General features: G+C 44.2%; 1 long non-coding RNA gene and 1 pseudogene across 1 annotated transcript in view; both read left to right on the top strand.

Moving 5' to 3' along the window:
- Positions 1–13,522, top strand: part of LOC115301520 — a 28,535-nt gene extending 15,013 nt beyond the window's left edge. Inside the window, exon 4 of the long non-coding RNA XR_003913144.1 lies at positions 13,244–13,522. This is a non-coding gene — a long non-coding RNA (uncharacterized LOC115301520). The remainder of the gene's footprint in view (positions 1–13,243) is intronic.
- Positions 13,523–14,039: 517 nt separating this feature from the next.
- Positions 14,040–24,952, top strand: LOC115302392 (annotated as a pseudogene).
- Positions 24,953–26,114: the final 1,162 nt, after the last annotated feature.

The following is a 26,114-nucleotide window of genomic DNA, read 5'->3' as shown; positions in this document are numbered from 1 at the left end:
AATAAACATTTAAAAAATTTTAAAAAAGGGGGCGCCTGGGTGGCGCAGTCAGTTGAGCGTCCAGCTTCGGCTCAGGTCAGATCTCACATTCGTGGGTTCGAGCCCTGCGTCAGGCTCTGTGCTGACAGCCGGCTCAGAGCCTGGAGCCTGCTTCCGGTTCTGTGTCTCCTTCTCTCTCTGCCTCTCCCCCTCTCATGCTCTGTCTCTCTCTGTATCAAAAAAAAAAAAAAAAGACATTAAAAAATTTTTTAAAAAAGAAGTTTTAATTAAGACTGACTACTTTATAAAAGGAAAAGTGTAACAATTGAAACGACAAAAGGCTTTTGAAAGACCCCATCCCCCAGTCAGAATGTATTTGTTCATTGGCGGCGTCAAGGTCAAAAGATTTATTGGCCACATTATGAAGGGAATCTGCCTTCCCTGGATTTAGCAGGAACTTTGGAACACAGTACGGGATTTTAAAAAATAAACAGGACACATTTTGCACAGAAACCTAACTAGGATGGCCAGATGCTTTCTGCCCTCCCTAGTCAACAAAAAGATGGAATTCTCCCTCTGCAGAGTCAGGCTACGGCCCTTTGATATTCTCTGCACATATTTATCAAGTGTAACCGTATTTACTGATCTATTGAACACACTCTCGCACGTGTCTTTGAACACACTAAAAGGGTTTGTTTGGATGGGTTGATTGTATTTGAACACGACTATATTCACAGGAACCTTAAGCCACCCCGTCTGCGAAACGTAACATTCGTTAAAACGATGCTACAAATATATTCCCTGTGCATGTATTTGCCGAGGCCCAAACATGGAATAGATGAGTCACAAAATAAATAAAATGATTACCTAGAGGAGAGGAAGGACAGGAATAGAAAACACATCTCTGAATCGACCTTGTTGTGTAGATTTGACTCTCAAATTATGTGAGTGTTTGGCATAAGAGTAAAACAAACTTAAGTCAAACCGTATTGGCAATTTGTGGCTTCCTTTCTTTTTTCTTGATCAGTCTGTCTCGAGGTTGATCGATTTTATTGACCTTTTCAGAGAACCAGCTTTTGGCCTCATTGATTTTCTCTAATGTTCTCGAATGTATTGATTTTTGCTCTTATCTTATTTCTTTCCCTCTGCTTACTTTGAGTTTAATTTGCTCTTCTTCTAGAAATTTCTTTTTTAATACATCCTTACACAGCTATAAATTTCCCTCTAAGAATGCTGCATGTGTGTGTATGTGAGAAGATTTGTTTTTAAATTACAAATCCAATATCTTTAAAACATACAAGGATATTCAGATTGTCTACTTCTCCTGATTCTGATTTTTGCCATTTGTGCTTTTCTTGGTAACTTAAATATTTTTTAACGTTTATTCATTTTTGAGAGACAGACAGAGTGTGAGCGGGGGAGGGGCAGAGGGAGAAGGAGACCTAGAATGTGAAGACAGGCTCCAGGCTCTGAGCTGCCAGTACAGAGCCCGACGCGGAGCTCGAACCCAGGAACCGTGAGATCAGGACCTGAGCGGAAGCCGGACGCTTCACCGACTGAGCCACCCAGGCGCCCCTCCTCAGTGACTTTTTAAGGAATACCCTGGGTCTTCAGCAAGGCCCCTCCACTCAGGCTCGCTGGACCACAAACATCTCTGAGCCCTGAATGGCTGTGGGAGTTGTTTAGCTTCCAGCTCTCTGACACTTGTCCCTTGCCTTCCCTCTCTGACACTCATCCCTCCCCTGCAAATACGGATGACAAATGTGTCTGGGGGTGGCTTTCGTGGTGTCGCGTCTCCCAGACCCTCTCAGCAGACAGAACTGGGGACTATGAACGTGCCTGTGTCTATTTCTTCATCTATTTATATCAGAACCCTTGAGTTCCCGCGATACCTCCAGTTCCAGTCCCGCCCCGGAGTGCGCCTAGCGCCCTCCCTGTGCGTGTTCGCAACTCCCTCCTCTGGAACTTGGTTCCCAGCGTCTTTGCTATGTTAAATTACATAATTAATCCCCTGTATCGCTGCCGTTTCCCCCGATGAATGCCTCCCTCACCCTCTTGGGCTCTGTCTCCCCCCCGAAGGGTCACCTCCCCATGATGCACCCCTTCTCACCCCTCACCTCCGTGACCCTCCAACCCTGTTCAGACTCCGATGCCCTCTGTGTGGACACCCCCTTCCCCTGCCTGTGCTCCCCCTTCTCGGAGACACGCTCTTACCCCACGTGGCCTCCCATACCCCCACCCACGCTATACATCCATGTAGACTTTGTTCTGTCCATGCAAGCTTTAGTACTGGAGTTTCCAGGGAACAGAAGGCTGTCCTATAATGTTCGATACCACTGGAAATAAGATTTTATCTTGTTATATCTTCCAATTAGTTATTCCCAAGCAGTAGCAACATTTATATTTGGATAAATCATTATCCTCAGTTGATAACACATCCTCCAAGCAAGACCTTCCTTTATATTCTTAGGGTTTATTTTATTTTGAGGGAGAGAGACAGAGAGCAGAGGAGGGGCAGAGAGAGAGACACAGAATCCGAAGCAGGCTCCAGGCTCTGAGCTGTCAGCACAGAGCTGGATGCGGGGCTCGAACACACAAACTGTGAGATCATCATCAGAGCCGACTGAACCACCCAGACGCCCCTTGATATTTTCAATACTACTGCGATAAACACTGTCTACGTGTGTCTCTGGGTGTGCATGTGTAAGGTTTTCCTTTGGACATATATCAGAGTAGACTTAGTCATAATAACTTTGTTGTTTTCTAAAGTAGTTGCATCAGAGGCGCTGAGTGGCTCAGTATGTTGAGCATTGGACTCTTAATTTCTGCTCAAGTCATGATCCCAGGGTCGTGGGATCAAGCCCTGCATTGGGCTCCATGCTGAGTGTGGAGCCTGCTTGGGATTAATTTACATTCCCACCAGCAATGTTTAAGAAATATTAAAAATTCACATCCTTTCTAATGCTTGATGGTATCAAACTTTCATATTTTTGCCAATCTGATATATGTAAGATAGTATCCCTTTGTGGTCTTGAATTGCGTTTACCAGATCCTTTTTGAATATCTCCTCATAAGTTTATTGATATATACAGTTCCCTTTCTATAAAATGCCTATTCACATCTTTGCCTATTTTTCTGTTGGGCTGATTATCCTTATTATATTAACTAATGAATGCTCTTTATCCATTTTTAAGCTGAATTCTTTATCAGTGTGTGCCTTTTGTTTTCTTTTCTTTTTTTTACATTTATTTATTTTTGAGAGACAGAGAAAGACAGAGCGTGAACAGGGGAGGGGCAGAGAGAGAGAAAGAGACGCAGAATCCAAAGCAGGCTCCAGGCTCTGAGCTGTCAGCACAGAGCCTGACACGGGGCTCGAACCCACGAACCGTGGGATCATGACCTGAGCCACCCAGGCACCCCACCTTTTGTTTTCTTTTGAGATAAAAATCTTCTTTTTAAAAAAATGTCTAATATTTACTTATTTTTGAGAGAAGGAGGGACGGAATATGAGCAGTAGAGGGTCAGAGAGAGAGAGAGGGAGACACAGAATCCGAAGCAGGCTCTGGGCTCTGAGTGGTCAGCACAGAGCCCGACATGGGGCTCAAACTCATGAACCATGAGATTATGACCTGAGCCAGTCAGATACTCAACTTCAACCGACTGAGCCACCCAGGCGCCCCTTTAGCACTATGTTTTAAAGTTTCCAAATATGTAGGGACTTTTTACTTACCTTTCCATAATTCTGTGAGATGATACAAAATATATATTGGTCTCTGCCCCCAGTCCCTGGCACAGAGCTCCTAAAACTTGCCATTTCCTAAGGGATCATGCTAGGAGCATCTCTTGTTCTAAGATTGATCCTTGATCTCTGGTCCTGACACAAGGCTCTTGACATCTTTGTAATTTCCTGGGTCATAGGAGTATCTTAGTCTAAATTTTTCTTCTAATGTTTATTTATTTTTGAGAGAGAGAGACAGAGTGCAAGCCAGCAAGGGGCAGAGAGAGAGGGAGACACAGGACCTGAAGCAGGCTCTAGGCTCTGAGCTGTTAGCACAGGGCCAGACGTGGGGCTCAAACCCATAAACTGTGAGATCATGACCAGACCTGAAGTCGGACGCTTAACTGACTGAGCCGCCCAGGCGCCCCAGGAGTGTCTTATTCTAATGAGGTGACTCTGGTTGGGCTCCTGGATGGGGGCCAGTCATCAGAAAGACCAAGCCGTGACCACAATCTTTTCCTGAGAAGGGAGAAGGGCTGAAAATAGAGCTAATGATCCGTCATGACCAGGAGATGAAACCCCAATAAAATCCGAAGTTATGGGGTTGGAGAACTTCCAAGTAGGAGAACGCAGCGGGTGCTCGGAGAGGGGTGCAGCCACGGAAACTGCGCACCCTCCCTCCACGTTGCCCTGCACATGTCTTGCACTTGATGCTCAGCTGCGTCCCTTATCAGATCCTTTTATAATAAACCATAACCCTAAGTAATTGTTTCATGAGTTCTGAGCCACTCTAGCAAATCGATCGAACCCAGGGAGGGGTCGTTGGAACCTCTGATCAATAGCTGGGTGTTCAGAAGCAAGGTGACAACCTGGACGTGCACCTGGCATCTGGATGGTGTGCACGGCGAGGAAGGGGGGCCACCCTGGGGACTGAGGCGTTGACCTGACGGATGTGACACTGTTACCGGCTAGACCGTGCCAGGATTAAATGGCAGGACTTTTGCCTTGTGTCCCGGAGAATTGTTCTGTGTGGGGAAGACCACACACGTTTGGTGACCAGAAGGATCGGTAGCATGGTGGTAAAGGGCGCTCACAAGGAAGAAAGACCCAGTCGGGGAGAACCGTTTCCCAGCATCCCCCTCCCAGGACTTGGAAACAGAGTTTTCCCTTTTTAACTTCTAAGTTATCAGAGTTTTGCTCAGAGATTATGATCTATATAATACCCAGGCGCTGGCAAATCTGTTGAGCTTTTCTTGATCAGTTTTTGTTAGTGTTTCATGTGTGATTTGAAAACAAGAATTGCCTTCTCTCCTTGTGGGATGCAAAACTCTCTCTAGACTCATTAGATCAAATCTGTTCATTGTGTTGTTCAGACTTTTAATGTCTTTGCTGAATAGTTTTCTTCTTGACCTATCAATAGTCAAGAGCGATGTGATGAAGTGGCCCACTCGGATGGGGTACACGTGAGATTTTCTCTCTAAATCTTTATCAGTGTTTGCTTTATGTACTTTACTAGGTGCATATACATTGTAAGGTGCTGGGACTCCTTGGAAAATTGTCATTTACCCTGACACAGGGACCTTCTCCACCTCTGATAATGCTCTTTGTCTTAAAGACATTTTAAGACAAATTTTAAGACAAAATTACCTCGGGTACCTGGGTGGCCTGGTCAGTTAAACCTCAGATTCTTGAATTTTTTTAATGTTTATTTATTTCCTGAGAGAGAGAGTGTGAGCAGGGGAGGGGCAGAGAAAGAGGGAGACAGAGACACAGAATCTGAAGCAGGCTCCAGGCTCTGAGCTGTCAGCACAGAGCCTGACATGGGGCTCGAACCCACGAACTGCGAGATCATGACCTGAGCAGAAGTCGGCTACTTAACTGACTGAGCCAGTCAGGTGCCCCTGAGCACTGGGCTCCTAACCATCTCAGCTCAGGTCTTGATCTTTTGGTTGTGAGTTCAAGCCCCGGGTTGGCTCTGTGCTGGGTATGAAGCTTACTTAAACAAAATTTTTTAAAAGAATATTTCATCTAATATTAATATGATTACTGCTACCTTGCAGTTTACATTTGCCTAATAAGCCTTTGTCTGCAATGTTTGTGAGTTCTTATGTCTTAGATGGCATTTTATACAAACAGCATTTTGGATTTTAAATATCTAATATTTCCTTCTTTATCTTTTTTAATGTTTATTTTTGAGACAGAGAGACACGGAGAGAGAGACAGAACACAAGAAGGGGAGGGGCAGAGAGAGGGGGAGACACAGAATTTGAAGCAGGCTCCAGGCTCCGACCTGTCCGCACAGAGCCTGACTCGGGGCTTGAACCTACAAACTGAGCCAAAGTCAAGACGCCTAACTGACTGAGCCACCCAGGCACCCCTTTTGTCTTTTTAAAAAATGTTTTAAATTTTATTTTGAGAGGGAGAGAGAGCGCAAGCAGGCAAGGGGAGGAGAGAGAGGTGGAGAGAGAGAGAAGCCCAAGCAAGAGCCCTACATGGGGCTTGATCTGTGGGATCATGACCTGAGCCCAAACCCAGAGTCAGCTTCTTAACCACCTGAGCCACCCAGGTGCTCTCCCTCTTTATCTTTTAAAATTATTTTAATTATTAATATAATTGGGTGTGATCCTGCCAACTTAAGATTATTTTTCAATTTTTGTTTCCTTTCATTCCCTTCTTGTTTTCTTTTTTTAAATAAAAATTGACCTCTGTATGTCCTCCCCATCCCCTCTCACCCCCGTACCGTAAGGCAAAGCCTCATCATATTAATACTATGGTTGGATTTACCTTTTAGTTTCATCTTAAAAAGATTTTTGAACTTTATTTTGAGAGAGAGGGTGTGCGTGTACACACACACACACACACACACACACACACACAGTCAGGGAAGCGCAGAGATGGAGAGAGAATCCAAAGCAGTCTCTTCACCATGAACCCTGAGATCATGACCTGACCTGAAATCAAGAGTTGACACTCAACTGACTGAGCCACCCGGGCGCCCCTTAAAACTTAAGACAAGTTTGATCACTTTCAATTCTTATATCTCTTGCAGCGTCTGTTAGATTTGTGTCTCCTGTACAAACACTTTATGCAAAAGTATTTCTCGTGTGACACTTTCTGTGCTAAATCATCTCAGGCCTGGCACACCTCATGGTATTTTTTTTATCGTGACCATCTATTTGAAATAACGTTTGACTGGATGTAAAGTTTTATGTTTCTAAATCTTTTTCCTGCAACAGTTTGAAAAGAAGGCTCTTTTGTCACTTTGCATCCAGTACCGGTATTGAAAAGTTGATGTGATTTGGGCGCCTACGTGGCTCAGTCAGTTAATGTCCGACTCTTGATTTCAGCTCAGGTCATGATCTCACAGTTCATGGGTTTGAGCCCCACCTCGGGCTCGGTGCTGACAGCACGGAGCCTGCTTGCGATCCTCTCTCCCTCTCTTTCTGCCCCTCCCCCCGGCTCTCTCTCAAAAATAAATAATAAAACTTAAAAAAAAAAGTTGATGTAACTCTGCTCTTGGTCCTTTGATAAAATCTATTCTTTTTCCTGTAAATTTCAAGTTTGTCTTTGTCTTTGACGTTCTCAAATCTCACTGTTATTTCTCTGCGTGTGGGTTTTCCTTATCTCTCTTCTGTGGCCCTCTCCGCCCACTTCCATCTGAAATCTTTCTTCTTAGTGTAATTCCAGTGAATTTGTCTCTATTTTTTTTTTTTTTTGCAGTTACTTCCTCCTCTCTCTGTTCTCCCCCCTTTCTAGAGTTTCATCTGTATTTTTTTCACTCTGTTTCCTATGGGCTGTGCTTTTCTGCAGCGGGCTGAGTCATGTCTTCCCAAAGACAGCCACCTCCTAATCCCCAGAACCTGTGACTATATTACCCGACTTGGCAGAGGGGAGTGAAGGCTGCTAATCAGCTGGTCTTAAAATAGGGAGATTATCCTGGATTACCCAGGTGGGGCCAACATAATAATGGGGGCCCTTAAATGTGAAAGAGACAAGCAGGAGAGCGTGTTGGAGTGAGGAGGCGTGAGACAGACTCCACTGCTGCCCGGCAGAGGAGGGGGGGCCAGGAACCCAGGATGGAGGGGTCCACCTCTCCAGGCTGGAAAAGGCAAGGAAAAGGATGCTACCTTACAGCCTCCAGGGGGGAATGCGGCTTGCCCACATCTTGATTGTAGCCCAGTGAGACCCATTTTGGACTTTGAACCTTCTGGAACTGTAAGCTAACAAATTTGTGTGTTTGAAGCCACTAAGTTTGCAATAATTTGTCAGAACCACAATAGGAAACAAATATACTTTAAAAAACAACAGCAACCAAACTAATACACTTAAGAAATTGTTTTTCTTGTTTCTTTTTCTTCCTTAGGGGACTTTATTCTATTTGAATTTATAGAGATGCCTGGGTGGCTCAGTTGGTTAAGTGTCCGGCTTCAGCTCAGGTCACGGGCTCATGGTTCACGGGTTCAAGCCCTATGTTGGGCTCTGTGCTGACAGGTAGCTCGGAGCCTGGAGCCTGCTTCTGAGTCTGTGTCTCCCTCTCTCTCTGACCCCTTCCCTGCTCATGCTGTTTCTCTCTGTCTCTCAAAAATAAATAAAAAACATTAAGAAAAATTTAAATTTATTATATATATTTTTTATTGTTTTCAGTAAGCTCTACGCCCTATATGGGGTTTGAACTCACGACCATGAGATCAAGAGTCTCAAGCTCTACCTACTGAGCCAGCCAGCTGCATCTCTTGCTTTTGCCCCCATTTTTCTACCCTTTGTTGGCTTGATCGCATTTTATTTATTTCATTTTTTTCTGACTGGTGGTGTGCAGGATCCATATCGCATTTTTGTAATTCTGGAGTCTAACTTTAACGCGGTCACCTTTCCGCAACGTCGTGTGCTTAGTGTTAGAGTCCAATCATTGTATGAGTCTTGTTATGAAAAATAGCAGGCTCCCCCTACCTCCCCCCTGCCGTTTCCTCCTCCCTGGCGGAAACCACTTTCACTCCTGTAGCCGGTTTTTCTCATAGTCACTTCTTTATCTCTAAATACTACGCATGTACCGCTCCTTTGTGATTTTTCAGTTTTGGTCATCATGTGCCGACTTCCCACCGGAGGGTAAAGATTGAACGCTTGCATTGGCACGCATGCGCGCGCGCGCACACACACACACACACACACACACACACACACACACCCCCACCCACCCACCCACCCACCCCTCTCTCCCCAGTCCTCCCAAGCTCATAGGAGGTAGAAGAATGAAAGAATAAACTTCCGTGTGTTCTCGCAGCCATGGAAATGAGTGAACTCTAGCTCCAGGCAACGACGGGCATGAAAACAGCCTAATGATTAGTAGAAAAGCGTGTCTCAGATGGCTACACAGAGTGACGATATTTTTTTAAATAAGATTCTAAACTAAGTAAAACAAAACCATCTGTTGTTTGGGCACCCATGTATGTGATAAAACCATTTTTTAAGTTTATTTATTTATTTTGAGAGTGACCGAGACAGTGTGAGTAGAGGAGGGGCAGAGAGAGAGGGAGAGAGAAAATCCCAAGCAGGCTCCAGACCGTCAGGGCAGAGCCCCATGCGGGGCTCCAACTCACAAAACTGTGAGCTCATGACCTGAGCCGAAACCAAGAGTCGGACATGTAACTAACTGAGCCACCCAGGCGCCCCAATGATAAAACCATTTTTTTAAGTTCATTTATTTATTTTGAGAAAGCGAGAGCATGGGCAGAGGAGGGGCAGAGAGAAGGACAGAGAGGGAGAATCCCAAGTAGGAGCTTGGAATTGTCAACACGGAGACAACGTGGGGCTCTGACCTTAGGAACTGTGAGATCATGACCTGAGCTGAAGCCAAGGCTGGGTGCTTACCCAACCGAGCCACCCAGGTGCCCCAGGGAAACCGTATTTTAAAAAGCAAAGAATGATAAACTCAAGTTTCAGGATGGCGGCCACCTCTCATTGGGGGGTGCAGGGGAGGGGAAGTAAGGAGGCTGCAGATCGTTGGGGCTCACTGGCGGCGGGGTTTCCGGGAGATCAGGATGAAAACGGACGCACGCTGCGTACATAGATGCAAGTCCAAGTGAACCACTGGGAGAACACGCGTGAGCTGCAGGATGGGAGTGTGTTCTTGGCTCCGTGAGAGTGTTCGCAGCGGTACTGTGCTTCCCAGCAAAGCTGCTGGAACATTTCATCAAGTTACTTAGTTCTGTAGATAATTTTCGCTCCTGCGTTTTCTCGGTTTTCTCTGTCTGGGTTAATTGTTGGACCAGTGGATCTCCTGTGGGTTGTGTCTTCTTCTCTCTCCCTGTCCCTTCCTCTACTTGCTGTGGGATTTCTTCCACCTTAATTTCTTTTTTTTTTTAATGTTTTATTTATTTTTGATACAGAGAGAGACAGAGCATGAGAGGGGGAGGGGCAGAGAGAGAGAAGGAGACACAGAACCGGAAGCAGGCTCCAGGCTCTGAGCTAGCCGTCAGCACAGAGCCCGACGCGGGGCGCGGGGCTCGAACCCATGAACGTGAGATCTGACCTGAGCTGAAGTCGGAGGCTTAACCAACTGAGCCACCCAGGCGCCCCTCTTCCACCTTAATTTCTAACGCTCTACTTCTCCTGTCATGTTTTTAACTTCCAGAAGCTTATTTTTTATTCACAAATGTCCTTTTTTTATGGTGTCGTTTTTTTCTCTTTCCTTCCTTCCTTCCTTCTTTCTTTTAGTGGACCCAGTTTTCCTTTAAGGATTTCTTTTTTATTCTTTTCTTTAATGTTTTATTTATTTTTGATACAGAGAGAGACAGAGCATGAGAGGAGGAGGGGCAGAGATAATAGGAGACACAGAACCAGAAGCAGGCTCCAGGCTCTGAGCTAGCTGTCAGCACAGAGCCTGATGCGGGGCTTGAACCCACGAACATGAGATCATGACCTGAGCCAAAATTGGAGGCTTAACTGACTGAGCCACCCAGGCGCCCTCCTTTTTTTTCTTTAAAAATATTTTTAATGTTTATTTTTGAGAGAGAGACAGAGTGCCAGTGGGGGAGGATCAGAGAGAGAGGGAGACACAGAATCTGAAGCAGGCTCCAGGCTCTGGACTGTCAGCACAGAGCCTGATGTGGGACTCAAACCCATAAACTGTGAGATCATGACCTGAGCTGAAGTGACACACTTAACCCACGGAGCCAACCAAGTGCTCCTTTTTTTTTTTTTTATCCTTGGTGTCATGAAATGTCAGCAGTGTCTCTTGGTGTAGATCAGGTTTTTCTTCCTTCTTGATTGGTTGGTTTATCTTTCTGCTCTCTGTATACCTCACCTTTTAACTGTGTCCATTCTGACTGTGAGGGTTTTTATTTTTTAACATCCAACTTACCTTTTAGCTAAAATCTCTAAGTATTAGTTTTGAATGCAAATATCTCCTTTTATTGAGAGTATTATGTATAAGTAATCTAAAGTCATATGGTTTCTTCTGCTTGTTGGGTTTAGGATCTCTGATTCGATGTGTTGTTAATTCTCAAATATTTTTTGACCCTTGGATGTGTGAGTGTCTTTGAGTCCTCTTTTTAGCTCCCCCAGAAGATTCTGGCAATGGGCTACAGATACGTGTTCCTCACTTCTGCTTCCTAACAAAACCCTGATTGTCTGGGCAGTCACATGCCCTGCCAGCCCAGGTGACAGGTCCTGATTTTACTAAGTCACCTGGAATCCCAGTGCCTCTCTTTCCCAGCCTCCCCTGCAGCTAAGTCTGGCGTGTGACAAACTTCTAGCCAATGAGATATAAGTGGAAGCCTACTGAGACATTTCTGGGGAATCTTGTACTTTTCTGTGAAAGGGACACTTGTGTGAAGAAAAGTCAATGATACTGCCTCTTTCCTTTTCTTCCTTCCTTTGACATTGATGTGACACCTGGAGCACAGCAGCCATTATGCGCCCATGAGGCAGCTGTACACTAAGGATGGGTAAGTGCAAAGTCTGAAATCTAATTTGTGGACATCTTTAATTGAACCAGAGCCGCCAAACCTGAAAACACCTCGAGACATCCTGTGATGTGATTTAATGAAACATCTTTTTGGCTTGAGCCACTGTTAGTCATCTTTGCCATTACTTGTTAAGGATTTCTGACAAACGTGGCCAGCGCGTGAACGCTGTTTCCTACCTCCTGACCCCAGGGATTATGGAAGCCTCTACTGGGTGGGCTGGACCAGGAGCCTAAGTCTATGACCAAAGAGGCTCCTCGCTCCCAAGTGGCTTCCTGGCCATCATTTATAAACTCACCTTCCTACGGATGGCAGCCAGATGCCTCTGTGGTCCTCTTCTTGGCATAGTAGGGGGAAGAAACCAGAGCCAGCCTCCTGTCCTCGCTCTGGTGCCTCCACAAAGCACCTTCAAGTAGCGCTCGGGCTCCTTTCTGTTTCCTGTCTCTGCCATTTCTGAGCTTAGAGCCTCTGATCTGCTCTTGACTTCTGTGGCGGTCTTCTCTTACATGTGGCTTTGGCTGTGGTTTCCTCCTTGAGTCTAGCTCATTCTTCTTCTGTCTTTCAAGAGTTCCTGATCATTTCTGGTCGTCTGAGAGCACTCGTAATCCACGGTCCCCACAGTGTGTGCATGTGAGCGTGCACCTGTCTGCCTTCCTCACGCCTGATCCAGTAGTGATGGCGTAGACTCACAACAACAGCAAGAAAATCGTCTCCCTGTTAAACATCTACACCCTCTTCCAGGAGTCTATCTGAGGAAATAGCAGACTTGTAACCAAAGTTTTCTATTCAAGGATTTTCTTTCCAACGTCATTAATAAAATGAAGAGGATTAAGAGCTCAGCAAGTTTTAGAATCTTTCCAAGAACATGACTTTGTTTCTGTGTGACTGGAAGCATCCACCTGCCTAGAGGTAGAAGAGAAGGTGCGAGAAGGAGAGATATTAGGGTTTACAATAATTCGTTATTTCTAAGACTTACATTTCTTCACAATTGGGCATGTCCTATAGTCAGTGTTGGCAGCTAGTAGGTGTGGGGTAGGCATCAGCGGTGGCAAGGTTGTCTTGTCTGCGTTGATGCCAAATTGGTCTGAAAACCTCCTGTTAACACCTTCTCTAAGGTTTATAAAAGGCTGGAGAGGGAGGAGCGCCTGGGTGGCTCATTCGGTTAAGCATCCTACTTCAGCTCAGGTCATGATCTCACGGTTCGTGGGTTTGAGCCCTGCGTCGGGCTCTGTGCTGACAGCTCAGAGCCCAGAGCCTTCTTCGGATTCTGTGTTTCCTTCTCTGTTCCTCCCCTGCTCGTACTCTGTCTCTCTCTCAAAAATAAATAAAGATAAAAAAATTAAAAGGCTGGGGAGGCTCAGCATTAAAACTTCCAGGATGGTGGGGGCACCGGGGGGCTCAGTCAGTTAAGCAGCTGACCCCTAGTGTCAACACAGGTTATGATCTCACGGTTCATGAGTTCGAGACTGCACAGGGCTCTGTGCTGTGAGACAGAGGGATTCTCTGTCTCCCTCCCTCTCTGCCCCTCTCACTCTCTGTCTTCTATCAAAATAAATAAATAAAGTAAGAAAAAAAACCCTTGCAGGATGGATGTCAGCGTGTGGAAGAAAATTCCAGAGGCAGTGGCCGATCTCGGCAAAGACAACAACTCTGAGCTGCAAAGGGATTCCGGAGGACTCTCTTCATCCGTCTCTTCTGTAAAGAAGTTTTTGGACTATTTTCCAATTTATCCCTCTTCTATTCTTCCTTTGACCTACACACAGGAGTGATAGATCATCAAAATGCATGTCTCCATAAGTCCAACATGAGCTTTTTCAAGAAGTGGAAACCAAAATTCTACATTGTAAGAAAGCATCATTCGTAACTTAATTGGAAGCTTGTTTTTCTTTCTCAGGAGGACCTAAAATACCAGTGCGTTTTACAACTGAGGGCATCCATTTCAGCAAAATGCAAAATTGCTGAAAGAAAGAAGAGAGAAAGAAGGAATTGCTCTCCAGCTCCTGACATTCAGAATAGAATTAGACAGCTAGATAAGAGCTTGCAAAACGGGCAACTGTCTTAGAAGAGAAGATCTAAATTATTTTCCTTTGATCCTAGGCACCCCTGCAACCCCCCTTCGTCCGCATTTCAGCAGCCAGGCTCAGAGGACTCAGCCTGCGGGGTCCTCCCTCAGAGGGGGAGATAAGCCCCCAGCTCTGGAAGGCAGGCCGGGAGCCTTCACTGCTCTAGACGGCAGGGACCGGGGACCAGGGACGCAGGGACAACAGCCCCGGAAGTCGGCTGTGCAGGGCCCTGGGCAAAGCAGGAAGATGAAAGCAATGGAGATAAGAGAGCCAGCCAGGCGGAAATGAGAGGGGAGATTGATGTCAGTGACTCAGGGCATGGGGATGGAGATGCAGGGCACTGTACCCCTCTTCCTGCTGGGAGCCCCTGGAGAAGGCTGCCTACAGAAAGTTCCAGAACTCTCCCCGGCACAGTCCCGAGTGGAGGGGCCCTTCGTCTGGCACCTCCAGCCTCCGTGTTGCCCCCACATGGGATCCAGGCGTAGCTCAGAGGAGCCGTGGAGTTGCTGGAGGGGAATCACTGTGAGGTGACATCTCCAGGGACTCCGAAGGGACCTGAGGAAACCCTCGGCCAAGGAGCCCTGAGCCCTTTGTGCCCCTGACTCTGGGATCCCAGAAGCCACCCTCCTTCTCCTTCGAAGGCTCCATCTTCTCAGGAGGGGGTGACTGCCCATTTTTTCTTCGGCTGAGCCTCACTTATGAGGATTATTGGATAGGACTAATTGAAAGGTCACTTTCCCCGCACTAGCCAGAGACTAGGACATGGGGAGAAAAAAATGAAAGAGCTACCTTTTTTCTTCATCGCCCCCCGCCCCACCAGATACATTTTCATTTCAAGACCCTGCTGGCGTGCCTGGTGGCTCAGTTGGTTTAGCCTCCAACTCCATTTGGTTCAGGTCACGATCTCTTGGTTCTTAGGACCAAGTCCCACGTCAGGCTCTGTGCTAATAGCACAGGGATTCTCTCCCTCTCTCTCTGCCCCTTCCCTGCTTGAGCTCTTTCTTTCTCTCCAATAAACATTAAAAAAAAAAAGGTAAAACGAACAACAAAAAACCCAACAGCGTGCACTGCACCGGAAATCTCCACATCCTAGTTCTCCTTGGCAGACCTGTGCCCAGTGTGGGGGCTTCGAGTCTAGGGAAGAAATAGGTTGTTGGGGTTTTTGTTTGTTTTTTTTTTTTACATTTATTTATTTTTGAGAGGCAGAGAGAAACGGAGCATGAACTGGGGAGGGTCAGAGAGAGAGAGAGAGAGAGAGAGAGAGAGAGACAGAATCCGAAGCAGGCTCCAGGCTCTGAGCTGTCAGCACAGAACCCGACATGGGGCTCGAACCCACGAGCCGAAGTCAGACGCTCAACCAACAGAGCCATCCAGGTGCCCCAAAACAGGTTTAACCCCTTTCTAAAAACAGGCAAGTTTTAGGTGCTCTGGGCAAATCCGTCACCCCTGGGGGAGCAGCAGAGGCTCATCCGTTGGAAAAGGACACTATCACTATGACTATTCTGGAATGTGAGTCTGGCAATAAAAGCGGATCTCCTTAAGGAATTCTTCTTCAAGGTTGGGGGCTGGTTACTGTCACTCAGAATGTGCCTCGGCATGGGGACTCCTGCTGGGCACGGAGGGACCTTCCTGGGACCTGCCTGCCAGCGTCACCGGTCCCTAAGCCTTGAAGGTCAAGCGTCACCAGGGAGCTCTAATCTGTCTAGAACTAGGAAAATAAGTGTGGGAGGAAAACTCAAGGTTAAATTGAGAAGAGTTACAAAGGGGAACTTGCCATATTAGTTACTGGACCATCTCATAGAACTAGAAAAGTTAAAATGGTGTGGTGCTACACGCACAGATCAGCGGGCCAGATAAAGAGCCAAGGGAGGGGCGCCTGGGGGGCTCAGTTGGTTGAGTGTCTGACTTCAACTCATGATCTCACACTCCGTGTGCTGGAGCCCCACATCGGGCTCTGTGCTGACAGCAGAGCCTGGAGCCTGCTTCAGATTCTTTGTTTCCCTCTCTTTGTCCCCCTCCTCCACTCATGCTCCGTCTCTGTCTCTCTCTTTCAAAGAATTTTAAAAAATTAAAAAAAAATTTTTTAATTAAAAAAAAAGAGCCAAGGAGGGAAAAAAGGAATAAAAAGCCAAGAAATATTTGCAAGTAGAGTATCCATATGAAAAGAAAAGGAAAGGAGGGAAAAAAGAATAGAACAGAGGTGGTGTTTCAAGTAGGAATGTATTTAGTTCTGAATATAATGACAGATGGGGGATTGACAATATCAGTGCTATCGATGGCTCATATTTAGTAACTGTGGACTCTGGCTAACGCACATGCTTTCAAACACCCTCCTGGCTTTGGTCTTCTAGTTTATCTATTTTGGCTCTTGATTTTTTAATATTTACTTCCATTTTTAAAAAAACATGGTAAGTGCATTAGTTTTTTCTTTTTAAAATCATTTTTATTATTATTATTTTTAATCATGATAAGAATAATCTTTTTTTTCCAAATGTTTTTTATTTATTTTTGAGAGGCAGAGAGAGACAGCACAAGCAGGGGAGGATTCAGAGAGAGAGGGAGACACAGAATCTGAAGCAGGCTCCCGGCTCTGAGCTGTCAGCACAGAGCCTGACACGGGGCTCGAACCCACAAACAACCAAGAGATCATGACCTGAGCTGAAGCTGGATGCTTAACCGACTGAGCCACCCAGGTGCCCTGATAAGAATAATCTTCATCCCCTATTTCTACCACCCCCCTGCCCACCTCCCCTCTGGAGGGCTCCCCTTTCTTCACATCCTTGCCAACACCTGTTGTTTTTTGGTGTTGATTTTAGCCATTCTGACAGGTGTGAGGTGATATCTTAGTTTGGTTTTGATTTGCATTTCCCCGATGATGAGTGATGTGGAGTATCTGTTCCTGTGTCTGTTGGCCATCTGGATGTCTTATTTGGAGAAACGTCTATTCATGTCTTTTGCCCATTTTTAAATTAGATTATTTGTTTTTTGAGGATTCAGTTTTGTAAGTTCTTTATAGATTTTGAATACTAACCCTTTATAGGATATGTAATTTGCAAATATCTTCTCCCATTCAGTAGGTTACCTTCTGGTTTTGTTGTTTCCTTTGCGGTGCAGAAACATTTTACTTTGATGTCATCCCAATAGTTTATTTTTGCTTTTGTTTCCCTTGCCTCAGGAGACATATCTAGAAAAATGTTATTATGGCCAGTGTTACAGAAATTACCGCCTGTGTTCTCTTCTAGGATTTTTATGGCTTCAGGTCTCACATTGAGACCTTTAATCCATTCTGAGTTTTTATGCATGGTGAAAGACAGTGGTCCTGTTTCATTCTTTTGCATGTGGCTGTCCAGATTTCCCAGCACCATTTGTTGAAGAGACTGTCTTTTTCGCATTGTATATTCTTGCCTCCTTTGTTGAAGATTAATTGACCGTATAATCATGGGTTTGTTTCTGAGTTTTATGTTCTATTCCATTGATCTATGTGTCTATTTTTGTGTCCATGCTGTACTGTTTTGATTATTACAACTTCATAATATAACTTGAAGCCTGGAATTGTGATGCCTCCAACTTTGCTTTTCTTTTTCAAGTTGCTTTTGGGGTCTTTTGTGGTTCCATACAAATTTTAGGATTGCTTGTTCTAGTTTTGTGAAAAATGCTATTGGTATTTTGATAGGGATTGCATTAAATGTATAGATTGTTTTGGGTAGCATTTCATCAATGCTTGTTCTTTGAGGGCACCTGGCTGGTTTAGTTGTTGGAGCACTGAAGGCTTCTTCTTGGGGTTGTGAGTTCAAGCCCCACATTGGGTGTAGAGATTACTTAAAAATATTTAGGGAACTTTCCAGAATGTTTGGTGAGAAGTGGAGGCTGCCCAGCAACACGTTCCTTCCTGCTCCCCCACACAAGCCTTGGCCCGCTCACTGGCTATAGAAAATGGTGAGAGATAGAAACTACTTAATATGTTTTGGGGGTGCAACCCAATGCCACCCAGGAAGAACTGAAGAAGGGCTTATAGGAAACTGCCCTTTACCACCCTGTTAAGAATCCAAATGAAGGAGAGAAGTTTAAACAGATTTCTTTTTTTTTTTAACATTTACTTATTTTTGAAAGACAGAGACAGATCATGAACAGGGGAGGGGCAGAGAGAGAGGGACACACAGTACTGTCAGCACAGAGCCTGACGCAGGGCTCAAACCCACAAACTGTGAGGTCTTGACCTGAGCGGAAGTCTTTTGCTCAACCAACTGAGCCACCCAGGTGCTCCCAAACAGATTTCTTAAGCTCCTGAAGTTCTCTCTGATGCAAAGGAAAGGGAATTACATGACAAAGGAGGAGAACAGGCCACTAAAGAAGGTAGAGCTGCTAGAGGTTTTGGCTCCCCCATGGATATCTTTGATATGTTTTTTGGAGAAGGAAGAAGGAGGCAGAGAGAAAAGAGAGGTAAAAATGTCACGCATCAGCTCTTTGTAACCTTAGAAGAGTAATATAAGGGTGCAACAGGAAAACTAGGTCTGCAAAAGAATGTGATTTGCGACAAATGTGAAGGCCGAGGTGGTAAGAAAGGAGCAGTAGAATGTAGTCCCAGTTGCCGAGGTCCTGGAGTCCAAATCAGCGCTCCTCAGATGGGACCTGGAATGGTTCAGCAGATTCAGGCTGTGTGCATGGAGTGCCCGGGCCACGGGGAACGGATCGGTCCTAAAGATCGATGTAAACGGGGCGATGGGAGGAAGACAGTTCGAGAAAAGAAGATTCTAGAAGTTCATATTGACAAAGGCATAACAGATGACCAGAAAATAAACATTCCATGGTGAAGGAGACCAAAAGGGCGCCTGGGTGGCTCAGTAGGTTAAGCCTCTGACTTCGCTCGGCTCAGGTCAGATCTCATGTTCGTGGGTTTGAGCCCCACGTCAGGCTCTGTGCTGACAGCTCAGAGCCTGGAGCCTGCGTCTGGTTCTGTGTCTCCCTTTCTCTCTGCCCCTCCCCCTTTCATGCCCTGTCTCTCTCCGTATCAAAAATAAATAAAACATTAAAAAAAATAAATAAAAAGAAGGAGACCAAGAACCGGGAGTGGAACCAGGAGCTATCATTGTTTTAGATCGGAAGGACCGTGCTGGTTTTACTCGCGAGGAGAGGAACTTTTCACGTGTACGGACATCCAGCTGGTGAACGCACTAGTGCAGCCTTCAAATGCCGATATCTACTCTGGACAACAACCCTGGTCATCATCTCTCATCCAGGTGAGATTGTCAAGTGTGGAGATAGCCAGTGTGTACTAGATGAAGGCGTGCCGATTGATCGTAGGCCATATGAAAAGGGTCCCCTAATCATTGAATTTAAGCTAAACTTTCCTGAGAATGGCTTTCTCTCTCCTGATAAACTCTCTTTGCTGGAAAAACTCCTACCTGAGAAGAAGGAAGTAGAAGAGATGGATGAAATGGACCAGATAGAACTGGTGGACTTTGATCCAACTCAGGAAAGATGGCGCCATTACAATGGAGAAGCCAATGAGGGTGAAGAACGTCATCTTAGGGGAGGTGTTTGGTGTCAGACCTCTTCATGGAGCCAGTAAATAACACCGCTAGCATTTTATATGCGGTAGTGAATGAGGGAAAGACTATAATCATAGCTCACTACTTGCTGTTGCTTGCTTTTGTTCTTTTTTTTTAATGTTTTATTTATTTTTGAGACAGAGAGAGACAGAGCATGAGAGGGGGAGGGGCAGAGAGAGAGGGAGACCCAGAATCCAAAGCAGGCTCCAGGCTCTGAGCTGTCAGCACAGAGCCCGATGTGGGGCTCGAACCCACAAACATGAGATCATGACCTGAGCCGAAGTCAGAGGCTTAACCGACTGAGCCACCTTTGCTCTTTATGTATGATGACGTCAGTGTGCAAGATAAGTTTAATACTTGTAAAAACTACTTTTAAAAAATCTTCCCTAGCATTTGTTACATCTTACCTCGTAATTGATTCTATGTCCATGTACAGCAAACAGCTTAGGTTGAAACGCTAGGTGTATGTATGGACTTCAGTGTATGACCCTTAATTGTTAAGCTGCGCAGTTAAAACTTGTGTTTAATTGGCAATCAGAAAAAGACCTTAACTTGTAGAGAGGTGTTGGTCTGTGGTTCCATTAAGTGGGATTCCTTGTGGTGCTTCTGCATTTATTCTATTGCCTCAGCTGTTTCTTGAAGATTGCACACTGTGTAATTTGGCGGTATCAGTGATGGAAAGGATACTTTTTTTTAATGTTCATTTATTTTTGAGAGAGAGAAAGTGCGTGTGTGTGTGTGTGTGTGTGTGTAATCAGGAGGAGCAGAGAGGGAGGGAGATGCAGAATCAGAAGCAGGCACCAGGCTCTGAGCTGTCAGCACAGAGCCTGACTCTGGGCTGGACTCCGGAAACGCAAGATCATGACCTGAGCTGAAGTCAGACACATAAGTGACTGAGTCACCCAGGCGCCCTGGAAAGGATAGCTTTTTAAAAAGGGGTTTATCATAATATGTTGCTGTTTGAGGGCTTGCAATTGTAGAATTATATTTCCTTCTGCTATGCCATCTTTAAAATATATATATATATACACATATATAAACATACATATATACATATATATCAGTCCTATTTACACATTTTCCCTTCTCTTTGGACCATGATAGGCTACAGAGCAGTGACTTTGAGAGCAGGGTAACTTAGAGTGAAGAGACATTGATTGACATGGAGAAGTTAATTTGCATGTATGAGATAGGAAGGTGTTTTTTTAGGTATGTTACAGACTTACTTGAAACCATTTAACTTACCCTCTGAAGTAACTTGTAATTTAATGTTGGTAGGATAGCAAGTTAGGCTGAATAGCTTTAATTGTGTGTTCAACAGTCATGTTCCCAAGCTTAAATCTGGATATAAGAATTAAGCAATTCTTGAAATGTTTGAATGTCTCAATATGCTGATTACAGGGGCGCCTGGGGGCTCAGTGGGTTAAGCATCTGACATCCACTCAGCTCATGATCTCACAGTTTGTGAGTTTGACTCGTGCATGGGCTCTGCTAACAGCTCAGAGCCTGGAGCCCGCTTCGGATTCTGTCCCCCTCTCTCTCTGTCCCTCCCCCACTTACAATCTGTTTCTCCTCTCTCTCAAAATAAATAAACATTAAAAAAAATTTTAAACATACTGATTATAAAGCAAAAATAAATAAAATCTTTAAAAAATTGTTTTGTTCTTCCAACCCATGAGCATGGAATGTCTTTCCATTTCTTTGGGTCATCTTGAATTTCTGTCTCTGTGTTATTTAGTTTTCATAGTACAGGTCTTTCACGTCTTTAATTATTTTTAGATATTTTATTGTTTTTGGTGCAATTGTAAATGGGACTGTTTTCTTAATTTTACTTCCTGCTGCTTCATTATTCATGTATAGGAGTGCAGTGGATTTCTGTAAGTTGATTTTACATCCTGTGACTTTACTGAATTCATTTATGAGTTCTGGTAGCTGTTTGGTGGAATCTTTAGGGTTTTTCTATATTGAGTATCATGTCATCTGCAAATAGTTTTACTTCTTCCTTAGCAATTTGGATGTCTTTTTTTTTTTTTAACGTTTATTCATTTTTGAGAGACAGAGAGAAACAGAGCGTGAGCAGGGGAGGGTCAGAGAGAGAGGGAGACACGGAATCTGAAGGAGCTCCAGGCTCTGGGCTGTCAGCACAGAGCCCGACGCGGGGCTCGAACCCATAACCGTGAGATCATGACCTGAACCAAAGTCAGTCACCTAACCGACTGAGCCCCATGGGCACCCCCAATTTGGATGTCTCTTATTTCTTTTTGTTATCTAATTGTCGCGGTTAGGACTTCCAGAACTCTGGTGAATAAAAGTGGTGAGAGGGGACACCGCGGTCTTGTTCCCGACCTCACGGGGGAAGCACGCTCTCAGTTTTTCTCCATTAAGCATCATGGTAGCTGTGGGCTTTTCATATACGGCCTTTATTATGTTGAAGTATGTTCCCTGTAAAACTACTTTGTAGAGGGTTTTTATCATGAACGGCTGTTATACTTTGTCAGGCACTTTTTCTGCATCTATTGAAATGATCATATGGTTTTTACCATTTCTCTTCTTGAGGTCGCACATCATGCTGATTGTTATGTGGATATTAAGGCATCTTTGCATCTTGGGAATAAATCCTGCCTGATCATGGTGCATGATTTTTTAAATATATTCTTGGATTCCATTTGCTAATATTTTGTTGAGGGCTTTTGAATTCTATCGTGGGAGACGTGGGCCTGTGGTTCTCTTTTTTTGTAGTGTCTTTGTCTGATTTGGGCATCAGGGGAAAGCTGGCTTCATAGAATGAATTAGAAGTTTTCCTTCCTCTTGTATTTTTTGGAATAGTTTGAGAAGAATAGATAGTAACTCTTCTTTAAATATTTGGCAGGGGCACCTGAGTGGCTCAGTCCATTAAGCATCTGACTTCAGCTTAGGTCATGATATCACAGTTCAGGGGTTTGAGCCCTGCGTCGGGCTCTGTGCTGACGCTCAGAGCCTGGAGCCTGCTTCCGATTCTGTGTCTCCCTCTCTCTCTGACCCTCCCCTGCTCTCGCTCTGGCTTTCTCTCTCTCTCAATAATAAATAAACTAAAAAAATTTTTTCATAAAATTCTCCTGTGAAGCAATCTGGTCCTGGACTTTTGTTGGTGGGAGTTTTTTGGTTACTGATTGAATTTCATTGCTGGTGATCAGTGTGTTCAAACCTTTTTTCTTCCTGCTTTAGTTTTGATAGTTTTTTTTTTAAGTGTTTATTTATGTTTGAGAGAGTGCAGGCAGGGGAGGGGCAGAGAGGGGGGACAGAAGATCCGAAGCAGGCTCAGCACTGACAGCAATGATGCCAATGTGGGGCTCAAACTCCCCAACCATGAGATCATGACATGAGCCGAAGTCGGATGCTCAACTGACTCAGTCACCCACGTGCCCCCAGTTTTGGTAGTTTATCTGTTTCTATGTTTTGAGGAATCTATTCATTTCTTCTAACTTGTCCAATTTGTTGGCATATAGGTTTTCATAATATTCTGTTATAATTATTTATATTTATATAATGTTGGTTGTTATTTCTCCTCTTTCATTAATAATTTTGTTTATTTGGTTTCTTTCTCTCTCTTTTTAAATGTGTCTTGCTAGAGGTATATCAATTTTATTAACTTTTTCTTTTCTGAATTTAAATTCTAGTTATTTAGGGGCCTTTGGGTAACTCAGTCTGCTAAGCTTATGACTCTTGATTTCAGCTCAGGTCATGGTCTCTCAGTTCACGAGTTCAAGCCTGCACTGAGCCTGCTTGGGATTCTCTCTCTCCCTCTCTCTCTGCCGTTCCCTGCCTCCCACTCTCAAAATAAATAAAAGCTTTTAAAAATTCTAGTTAGTTAATACATAGTGAACTATTCATTTCAGGAGTATAATTTTATTCTTTTTTTTTTTCCCCAAGGAACAAGCTTCTGGTTTCATCTGTCTTACTGTTTAGTTTCTATATCATTTATTTCTGCTCTAATCTTTATTGTTTTGTCCTTCTGTTGGTGTTGGATTTTGTTTGTTCTTTTTCTAGCTCCTTTACATGTAATGTTAGGTTGTTTATTTAAGATTTTTCTTGCTTTTTTAAGGTAGGCCCGGTTTGCTACAAAATTCTCTTAGAACCACTTTTGCTGCATCCGAAAGATTTTGGACCAGTGTGTTTTCACTTTCATTTGTTTCCATGTATTTTTTATTTCTTCTTTGATTTCCTTCTTGATTAATTCATTGTTTAGTACCATGTTATTTCACCTCCATGTATTTGTGCTCTTTCCATATTTTTTCTTGTGGCTGATTTCTAAATTTTTAAAAAATGTTTATTTTTGAGAGAGACAGAGTATGAGCAGGGGAGGGGCAGAGAGAGAGGGAGACACAGAATCCAAAGCAGGCTCCACGCTCTGAGCTTTCAGAACAGAGCCCGACACAGGGCTCAAACTCACAGACTGTGAAATCAGGAGCCAAATGGAAGTAACTGACTGAGCCAGCCAGGTGCCCCTCTTGCGGCTGATTTCTAGTTTCATCGTGTTGTGGTCAGAAAAGATGCATAGTAAGACTTCCATCTTTTTTTTTTAATGTTTTATTTATTTTTGATACAGAGAGAGACAGAGCATGAGATGGGGAGGGGCAGAGAGAGAAGGAGACACAGAACTGGAAGCAGGCTCCAGGCTCTGAGCTGGCTGTCAGCACAGAGCCCTACGCGGGGCTCGAACCCACAAATGTGAGATCTGACCTGAGCCAAAGCTGGAGGCTTAACCGACTGAGCCACCCAGGCGCCCCAACTTCCATCTTTTTGAAATAGTTGAGACTTGTTTTGTGACCCAGTATGCGATCTATCCTGGAGAACGGTCCACACTTGAAAAGAATGTGTATTCTGTTGTTTTATGAGGGAATGGCCTGAATAGATCTACGAAACCCATCTGGTCTAGTGTGTTATTCAAAGCCATTGTTTTGTTGTTGATTTTCTCTTTGGATGATCTGTCCATCAATGTAAGTGGGTTGCTAACATCCCCTATTATTATCATAATGCTATCAATTATTTTCTTTATGTTTGTTGTTAACTACTCTATGTGTTTGGGTGCTTTCATGTTGGGGACGTAAATATTTACAATTGTTATATCTTCTTGTTGACTTGTCCCCTTTATGATTGTATAGTGTCCTTCTTTGTCTCTTCCTACAGTCTTTGTTTAAAGTCTATTTTGTTCTATGTAAATATCGCTAACCTACCTTTCTCTTGACATTCTTTTGCATGATGGATGTTTTCCATCTTCTCACTTTCAATCTGCAGGTGTCTTTCAGCCTAAAATGAGCCTCTCGTAGGCAGCATGCAGATGCGTCTTTTTTCTTCATGTGCTCTCTCACCCTGTGTCTTTTGATTGGAGCATTTAGTCCATTTATTCAAAGTAATGATTGATAGATATGTATTTATTGTCATTTTGCTACTTGTTTTGTGGTTGTTTCTGTTGATTTTCTCTCATCCTTTCTTCTCTTGCTTTTTCATGGTCTGTTGGCATTCTTTAGTGATACACTTGGATTCCCTTCTCTTGATTCTTTGGGTACCTGTTACTGGTTTTATGATTTGTGGTTACCATTAGGTTTGTATGTCACCTCTTCTGCACGGAGCGTCTGTATTAAGTTGTTACATTCAATTTAAAACCCGTTCTTGACACCTCTTCTTCCCACACTTTAGGAATGAGGCGTCATATCCTTATATTTTGTGAATCCCGTGATTGAATTTTATAGAAATATTTGTTTTTACTGCTTTCATGTACTTTTACTTTTCACACTGTCCTTACGGTCTTCCTTCCACCAGGGTCCTCTTTAACATTCTTGTAGGACTGGCTTCGTGATTATGAACTCCTTTCTCCTTTAGTTTTTGTCTGCCTGCGAAACTCCTTATCTCTCTCTCTCTATTCTGAATGATTGCCTTCCCACATGGAGGATTCTTAGCTGTAGATTTTCCCCTTCCAGCACTTTGAATATATCATGTCACTCCCTTCTGGCCTGCAAAGTTCTTGCTGAAAAGTCCAATGATAGCCTTATGGCGTTTCCCTTGTTTGTAACTGTTTTCTCTTCTCTTGCTGATTTAACATTTTTTCTTTATTGCTACTTTTTGCCATTTTATTGAGTTTTATGTAAGCTCTCTGTGAAAAGTAACCTTGAATTTGTGACCCTGAGATCAAGAGGCACATGTTCTCAGGGCACCTGGGGGGGCTCAGGTGATTAAACGCCTGACTCTTGATTTTCGCTGAGGTCATGATCTCATAGTTCCAGTATCCACTTTGGGTTCTGTGCTTACAGTGCAGAGCCTGCTTGGGATTTTCTCTTTTCCTCTCTCTCTGCCTCTGCCCACCTCTCTAAATAAATAAATAAATAAATAAATAAATAAATAAATAAACTTAAAAATAAAAGAGTCATATACTCTACCAACTGAGCAAGGCAGGCACTGCACTTCTTTTTTTTCTTGTTTAAAGGGAGAGAGAGGAAAAGGTGGAGGGGCAGAGAGAGAGACCCCCACGCAGGCTCTGCACTGTCAATGCAGAGCCTGACATGGGGCTTGAAACCACAAGCTGTGAGATGATGACCTGAGCCAAAACCAAGAGTCAGATCTTTCACCGACTCAAAGTACTATGAGTGTTCAAGGGAGTGAGAAATCGCATTTGCCTTTGGATGTTGGGATAAGCGTTAGGAAAAGGGTGGCATTCTAGATGAGTCTTGGAAGATGAGCCAAGTTTAGATGGAGATAGTGTGGCAATGGCATTCTAGGTAGAAGGAACCGAAAATACGAAGACACAGAGGCAGAAAAGAAGTAGGTGTTATGAGGCCCAGGAAGTGGTCCTGTGTGGAATATGTATCCG

The sequence above is a fragment of the Suricata suricatta genome, chromosome 9 (genome assembly GCF_006229205.1).
Source record: "Suricata suricatta isolate VVHF042 chromosome 9, meerkat_22Aug2017_6uvM2_HiC, whole genome shotgun sequence".
Classification (NCBI taxonomy): Eukaryota; Metazoa; Chordata; class Mammalia; order Carnivora; family Herpestidae; genus Suricata; species Suricata suricatta.
This window is presented reverse-complemented; position numbering and strand designations above follow the sequence as displayed.